The sequence below is a fragment of the Etheostoma spectabile genome, chromosome 17 (assembly GCF_008692095.1).
Source record: "Etheostoma spectabile isolate EspeVRDwgs_2016 chromosome 17, UIUC_Espe_1.0, whole genome shotgun sequence".
Lineage (NCBI taxonomy): Eukaryota > Metazoa > Chordata > Actinopteri > Perciformes > Percidae > Etheostoma > Etheostoma spectabile.
Window position 1 is genome coordinate 2,833,724 of NC_045749.1, and position 8,405 is coordinate 2,842,128.

The following is an 8,405-nucleotide window of genomic DNA, read 5'->3' on the forward strand; positions in this document are numbered from 1 at the left end:
CCCCCCATCCATTTTTGTTGCCTCTCATAGGGCTGCATGTAGAAATGTATTAAGCTGTAGGTCATAACATGGCTTTTCTGATGCTCACTCCTAAAATAAATCAAGAAAGTGTCAAATTCTCTGTCGCAATGAAAAGTTGATCCATCTACTATCTCGGCTAAATATTTCTCCTTGTGTCACATATTTGCACTTAAAGACTTGCACGGTTTGGAGGATTGGCAGGTATTTCCACCAAACCAAAGTTTGACTTTTCCTTTTATGACATCATTTCTAAGCCCTTGCTTTCCTCTGATTCCTTCCTTTGTTGCTCTGTTCGCTTTCCATTCTATTTTGTCTCTCGCTGCTTTTCTCGATCCCACTGTTTCTTCTCTGTCAAACCTCACCGTGAGGCCTTGGATGCTGAGATAGGACCTTTAAACATGGCTTCTACAGAGCCCCGGACGCAGAGGAAGGGGAGACCGAGAAAGGGAAGAGAGGACGAGTTTCCCCACCCTCAGAGCACGTTTTCAACACTTCACTGACCCCCGGGAAAATCATCTTTTCAGTCCCTTGTTAATCTATCCACAGCTACTGTGCTCCCCTACAGTGTACATCTCTTTCTTTCTCGCACATGCAGGCACACCCTCTCGCTCTTCTTTTTGTTTTTTTGCTCCCACAAATAATTTTTTCACCATGTTAGAACCCAAAGACAGAAAGGAGAGGTAAAAGCGAGGCAGAAAGCCACATATAGAAAATCATAATTTCAACAAGCCAGATGTGAAGAAGCCACAGTACATCACCAACTCCTCCCTTCCCTCTGACATGAAAGCAAACCTGCATCCACATCTGAAACACTGTCGAGCTACGTTCCTTGGTATATCCCTATATGCCTTCTCTTTTTTTATCCCACATGAAGTGACCTTTGTCTCTCACAGCTAAGGTGCAGTCCATGTGATATTGATGTATTTGAGGTGAACTGAGCCACATGCACAAGCACAAAACAACCTGCCTTTTCCATCCCTCCCCCACCCCCCCTCTCTGTTCTCTCCCTCTCTGTACTGTTCATTCTCTCCTTCCTCTCATGTCTGTGAATCCTGAATATGCAGGCAACCGCACAGTCAAACATTCACAATGCTGCCTTTGTGATAACCTGGAGGCACATTTCCCTGTAAACAATATCCCAAAGTTTGGGTTCCCTGGCTATATATTATCAATATTCTGCAAAAAGGCATGTGTCCGCAGAGTCAGTGTTTTGAGGATTTGAGGAAGAAGTGAGTTCAAAATGTACGTGAAGTTGTGTGCCTCCTATGAGATGGTGCGCCTCCATTCCTCACAATTTCAGTAGGTTCAAAACATTTTGTTTCAGTTGGATGTTAGAAGCAGCACATCCTCTGTGGGCTGCCAGAAGTGATTTTAACCTGTCAGACTGGGTCCCAATTCTATTCTGCATGCCAATACACAACTGTAGTTACTGACTTCTTACACAGGAAATAAATGTATTTTCATAGTTTGTGCCATTGGGAATTATTGAGAGAGTAAACTGTAACAGCGGTCAAGAGTGTCACCATGTGTAGGAGTTGTCGCATTGATGCAACGCGATGCCAATGTGGGCAATTCTGCAGCGTGGGGGGGACAAAACATAATCGATTACTGCATACTATTGTTAGTTGTTGATTTTCCGCTCGCTGCTTTTTTTTTCTTGTCTTTTGTCTGCTGTGCAGGAAGTGTCGTTTTTAAGAACAGATACCACAAAAAGGGAAGTTCATATAAATATAATATATATATATATATATATATATATATAAAAAATTCTATGATGCTTGAATTCCAAAGCCATGTGTAGTTAGCCTAACAAGACAGAACCACATCAAGATGTTGGGTCTGGGAACTCACCATTGGCAGGGCTCAATCCGAGGGGCGGGATAAAAGCTTGCCTTTCAAATTCCCTTTGCACGCAACAGGATAGTGCTACAAACAACCAGAGCAACGCTGGGCGATAGATCCACTTTTTGCAAAACTCTGCATACATCTTCTTTTTTTAAGAATTTTTGGATGTGTTTTGTTTGTGTTCAGTCTTTCTCAGTTGTCTTTAGAAGCAGCGTATAGTTGTCACAAGCCTACAGCGCCCCCTCGCGGCTGTAGACAGAGATGTTTTCAGTATAAATTAACATTTAAAAGTAGGGCTGGGTGATGGTGCTTCAACAAAATGTTATTTACACAATGAGATTTTTGATAAATATTCTCCAGAAATGATTGAATGACTTAGTGGGTAACGATAAATAATAGCTAATCTATAAGTCTGGTATGTTTCGGAAAATGACATCACTTTACTGTAATGCGGCATGTAAAACCAGGTAAAGACAACACTTACCATATTACGATATATCCAAAATCTAAGACGATATCTAGTCTCATATTGAGATATCGATATAACATATATATTTTGCCCAGCCCTATTTAAAAACATGTTAAATTACATATATTTTGATATACAAGTCTAGCCTGACTGTAAGTCGTAGGACCAGCCAAACTATGAAAAAATGTGTGACTTATAGTCCAAAAAACACGGTAATAGAGTATTCTAACAATCTGGCTCTGATCCAGAGCCATTTCCTGTTTTGATACTCGCTGATAAAATCCCAGAAACAAACATCACATTGTCTGCAGGGAGCTGATAACATGTAAGTCAATTAAAAACCCATTCATGTCGGCAGCTTGCTCATATTTGCAGGAGTCGGGACAGCTGAGTGGTGAGAGCAACTGCTCTATAAACACAAAGGTCACCAGCTTGTGTGCATCAACGGCCATGTAACCCTGCCTCTGATTAAAAGGGCAAGAATCGCTGCAAGGTGCAGTGTCAGCCAAATTTGTACAGTATTGAATTATGTAAATTGAAATTACCTGTCATAACACGAGCAGCACAGGGAAATATTTACTCTATTAAGGCTTGTTTAGCGAGGTGAAATTATAAGAACTTGGGCACACAATGTAAGTCACTGAAACACAAACAGTATCGACATACAGTAATGCCAGTCATTTTACATACTGTACACCGTGTTTACAGAGAAAGCCACACACACACACACACACACACACACAACACACACAAATAAACACACACACACACACACACACACACACACACAGTCACACAACGGCACTTTCACCCGGTATTGATGTGAGTGAAAATAAATCATGTTGACGAGGCCTTTTTGTCTGTTCAGTGAGGGATACAGCCTGGGGAGGGAGTGTGCAAAAACACACAAACTCAAAACAACAACACACACACACACACACCACACCCACACACACAACACACACACACCACACCACACACACACACACACAACACACACACACACACACACACACACACACACACACACACACACACACACACCACACACACAACACACGCATGCTCTCACTTCTAACACTTCATTGTCCCTTGTTTCATCCCTCCATCTTATATGATGAGGTACATCGAAGGACAGACCTAATATGTTTCTTCTTCTTCCCTTCAGCTTGACGGTCCTCCTTACATCCGTCACTTCCCCCCAAGTCCTCCCTGTGTCACCCTCTCAAAGTCAGCCGGATCTCGCTACATGTACAGGAACTGGCCTTATTTGGCTAAATCAGACGCGGTCGCCAGGGACAGTACACAGGCAACAGCATGTGTCTGTCATCAACAGACAGGTACTCGTCCCGTGAATAATGCTTTTCACAAACCCCCCAATGACTTTTGGCTTTGACAATCCAAAATGCAGGCTACTTAATTTATCAAAAGAATAAGTCCTCATTATGCAACTTATTTAAGAATAATGCATTCATGTAGCTGTATATTCCTGGATAATTATTAGAGGTCAACACGTTAATGCTGTAGCGTGTTAAGGTGGAGCTAATATTAATTACTTTGTACACTGCTGGGTAGCTTAACATATTAATGTCATACATGTTATTAACTGATTGATTAAAATTCTGTATTAATAATCTGAATCTGCAAAGCTGACAAACAAATGTATTTGAGAGAAATGTAAAGTAGTTTCCTCTTCACTGTTGTGGAGTAAAGGTAAAAATTAGCATAAAGTGGAAATAATCAAGTGTAGTACAAGTACCTCATACAGTAATTGTGCTTGAGTAAAGCTACTTAATTACTTAATTCCATTGCACACACACACTACACCACTCACACACGACACACACACAACACACACACACACACACACACACACACACACACACACACACACACACACACACACACACACACACACACACACACACACACACACACACACACACACACACACACACAACGTCAAAAGTATGTTGTTTTCATGAAGTCACATCTGATTGCCCGGTTGAAATTTAACAAAACAAACGATTTAGGAAAATGGAACATTCTTTCTCTGTGGGTAGTGGTGACGGCGTTGACCGTGTCTTTCAAAGTCCCCTCCACAGGATAAGTCAAACACACTTTCCCTTTAACTGCCTCTGAGCTTCTTTCTTCCTTACTCCATCCATCCTTCTTTCCCAGCTGTATTCCCGGTATGACCTTGCCACAACACACAACCTGTCAGCTTTACACTGATCTCTCTCACACACCACCACAACACACAACACACACACACACACACACACACACCACACACACACCACACACACACACACACACACACACACACACACACACACACACACACACAGACCTAATCATCTGTCCCACAGGACGACGGAGTGTTTCTGTTTGTCTTTCGCGCTGTTGAGCTTTCTTCAGGCAAATGGGAAATAGGGGGAAGGGAGGAGGAAGATATATATATGTGTGTGTGTGTGTGTGTGTATGTGTATGTGGTCATCTGCTCTACTAACTCAGCTGTATGGGTGCCCATGGAAAGTTTTTTCATCCTTTTTGTTTTTCTCTGGGCTGTATGTGGATGTATAAGAAAGATAATGGAATAAGTGACTTCAATCTAGAGGTGGGAAAAATAATCCATTCTTAGATCGCGATTCTCTCCAGAACGATTCAATGCCCGATTCTGATTTTAAGTTAATAATTCAATATTTTTTTTAAATGTATTGCTTTTTATCTAAAAGTTACAGTCTCCAGACATATAAATCAGAAAACAGTGACTGAAAAAGGATGGGATACTGGACAACAAGTTAGAGTTTAGCCCAGTTTAAACCCACACAAAAATGGCCAAAAGGATTTTTTATTTCTTAAATATACACATGATCTTATAAGAAATACATAAAATAATTATTATAATTATTATCCACCTCATAACATGACTGAGCCTCTGACATGGAGGGTTACTGTGAGAGAAGGTGACTTTCACAATCCTCTTTATGGATTAAGCATGGAATGACTACAAAATAAAAACCTCAGTAGACAAAACCCGTGTCTGACAAATACTGTATATGTCAAAATCTTAAAAAATTTTTTTTAAAAAATTACGCATGGAAATGTACATAAAGTCATTTACTACAAGATATGCACACTGCAAAAAAAATAATTATTTCTCGTTTGTTTTAATATTTTTTAACAACCTTCTGAGCTTAAGTCTTTTGTATGTTAGTATGTTAGTGTCTTGACCTTTAAGAGTGACTTAAGTTAGACATATACTGGTTTTAAAGTTTAAAAAAAAGTCAATATAATTTTTAGAGGATAGTATTGCTGCCGTATCAATGGGAGGATGCATTTTTAAGTAACAGATGCTTTTGACACGGGTTACACTATAAATTGTACTAGATTTCAAATGTCTTTACACGTCCTTGTCACAAAAACCACACATGCCAAGAGGTTGTAGATGGTTATTGTTCCGTCTCATGTGCTCACAACGTTAAAATCAAAATCAACGTGCTGCTGGTTAACAACACGTCTAATAATGAGGCAACATGTATGAAACCCCACAAGAGCGGTAACTCAGCTTCAGAAACCAGTCCTCTAACCTGAGGCGATGCCTTTCAACTTCCTCAGAGGTGAATCCTTACATATTCTGCCTTCCAGCAGAATCTCAGACAGAAGTCCTCGTTACGGTCACCGTTAACAAGAGGAAAGAGAGAAGAACTGGATCACTTGTTGATCGGAAGTCCTGCGTTGGGATGCTTCTTTGTCCATTTTAAACTTAAACTAAAGACGTCATTTAGTTGTTAGCAGCCATGCTTTTGGCATGGCTTTATGGATAGACCTCAAATATCTCAACAACAGTCGGAAGCATTGCCATGACATTTTCTACAGATATTCTTGCAATGGTGATCCCTGGTATCTTTTCCTGTTTTGATAGGTCAAAGTTTTCACTTACACTGAGAAGAATCCTGACATTTACTAGAGGGATTGGCACACAGTTTGTACAGAAATTCATGGTTCCCAGATGATGTGTGATATCCGGGTATCACATCTTTTATCCCATCTTTTCCTCTAGCGCCACCATGTGGATGACAAGTGAAATTTCTTGATAATTTAAATGCATTTCAATCAGCTATTTAATCCTCTACCATCAGGTTAAACATTTTTAATGTATCCAATACTTTGGTTTATGATCAAACACCTGCAAAACTAACACTATACCTGATGTGCGGTTGGGTCTAAAGTCAACAGAATTTGAAAATGAAACTAATCCGGTTGTGTTGAGTTAGAAAGAAATGAATACCAGACCTCTGTAGCCAACTCCTCATTATTGCTTGAGGCTGGAGGCTAGATTAGCCCCTACTAGAATAACACACCCTATTCTTGGACGAACTGTTGATGGTTGGGTTGCATTGTGGGAAATGTAGTTGCCAGGTTTTGACCTAGAAATAGAATGTGCTCTCTGGTTCTGCTCATTGACTGTAAATATTGATGGAAAACGCATCCGGTTTGACGAAGTGCTGCAAATGCGGAAGTGCCATGAACCTGCATTCTATTCTAAACCTGAATTCTTTGAATTCCAGCAGGGGGCGACACGTGAGAAAGTTAGCCACACTTGATTTATTACCTCACTAAATATTTTCATAATGAGTTTATGGTCTCAATTGCTAGTTTTAAGTATTCTGCAACACAGAATGATAATTTTTTGAATTATGGTCTCTTTGATTTTAAAATTGGTGAAAAAGCACGGGGTGTACTAGGGTGCATCTATGGTGTGATTGCCAGTAAAAGTGTGTAACGTAGAGTGTAAGGGCTCCTCCCTCACTCCTCCCTCTCGTCTAAAATCGTCACATCCAACCAGGATGGCTGAGCCAGTAATGGCAAACTCAACGACGGCTAGCGGATTTCCACACACCAATGGGTGACGTCACACATGTGCTGTCCACTCATATACAGTCTTTGGTTCTGCACTTTTAACATACATATTTTTTTTATACTACTATTGGTTAACACTGAAACGATCAGACATACAGTCTATTAACTGAGGGCAATCAAATGTATTTCATCACTATGCTGCCGCCTGCTGGTGGAGCAGTGCGTTACAACTTGATCAGTTGTCTGATCTGCGTAACAACAGTACAGTGGAACGTTTTACAGAGCGACAGTAAAAACCTAATATACCATCATTACTGAGATTAAACTACATTCTCGGTCACACATGAACAGATGCGCAATAAAAGCTCATACATAAAAAAGCACCCTCGTGAATTAGCCTGCTGTTGCTAACGCACATTCATAAATCCTACACAACAGTCATCAGACTTACTTATTGATGCACGCACAATTTAATGTCGACAAACTTAGTCCGATGAGGGGGTAAGGGAAAATGTGATGGCGTTCCACATTAACGCCTTTTCTCTCTCGCTCAGGGAGAGAGAGAGACTGTATCTCTCCAGCCAATCCAGTCTGCTCAAAGCAATGGTCTTTATCACAAATTGGTTGCACATAAAGGGAAGAAAACGTAGCTTCCACTAAAAGGGCCCTATCTTGCACAGCGCCAAGCCGGACGCAAGTGTCTTTGCTAGTTTAAGACCGACGCAGTTGTCCATTTCCTGATATTGTCCAATCGGCACAGCCCCAGTACACGTTCCACCAAAACATGTTCCTTCCTGAGGCTATTTTGCAGCAGCACCGCCATTGTGTCCGGGGCTTAGCCAAGACCATTGCAATTGGTTTAAAGAAATGCCAATAAACCAGAGCATGTTTTTCTCCTACCCTGGAATGCCGGGTGGACTTGCCAGACCCTCCTTTACAGCGCTGTGGAGGAAGGTCTGGCAATGCAGGACTACAATGTGGGTGAAGTAGGCGCCAAGTTTTGACCCAGAAGAAGAATGCGTTCTCTGGTTTTGCTGCATCTATATTGTAATACTTTTTTAATACTCCTTTAACATCACATAATCATCCTGGCTGGCCGCGTTACCATACCAGGACAGCATATAGAAGGTCAGCGTGCCTTGACCAACTGCCACTTTGCTCGTTTGAAAGCCCTGATGTCTCTCTCTCTCACGGGTGGGCCAAA

The 8,405-nt window shown here is 41.1% G+C and overlaps 1 long non-coding RNA gene across 1 annotated transcript in view; it reads left to right on the top strand.

Moving 5' to 3' along the window:
* LOC116705026 (uncharacterized) overlaps positions 1 to 8,405 on the top strand; it is a 23,171-nt gene that overhangs the window by 404 nt on the left and 14,362 nt on the right. The window lies entirely within an intron of this gene.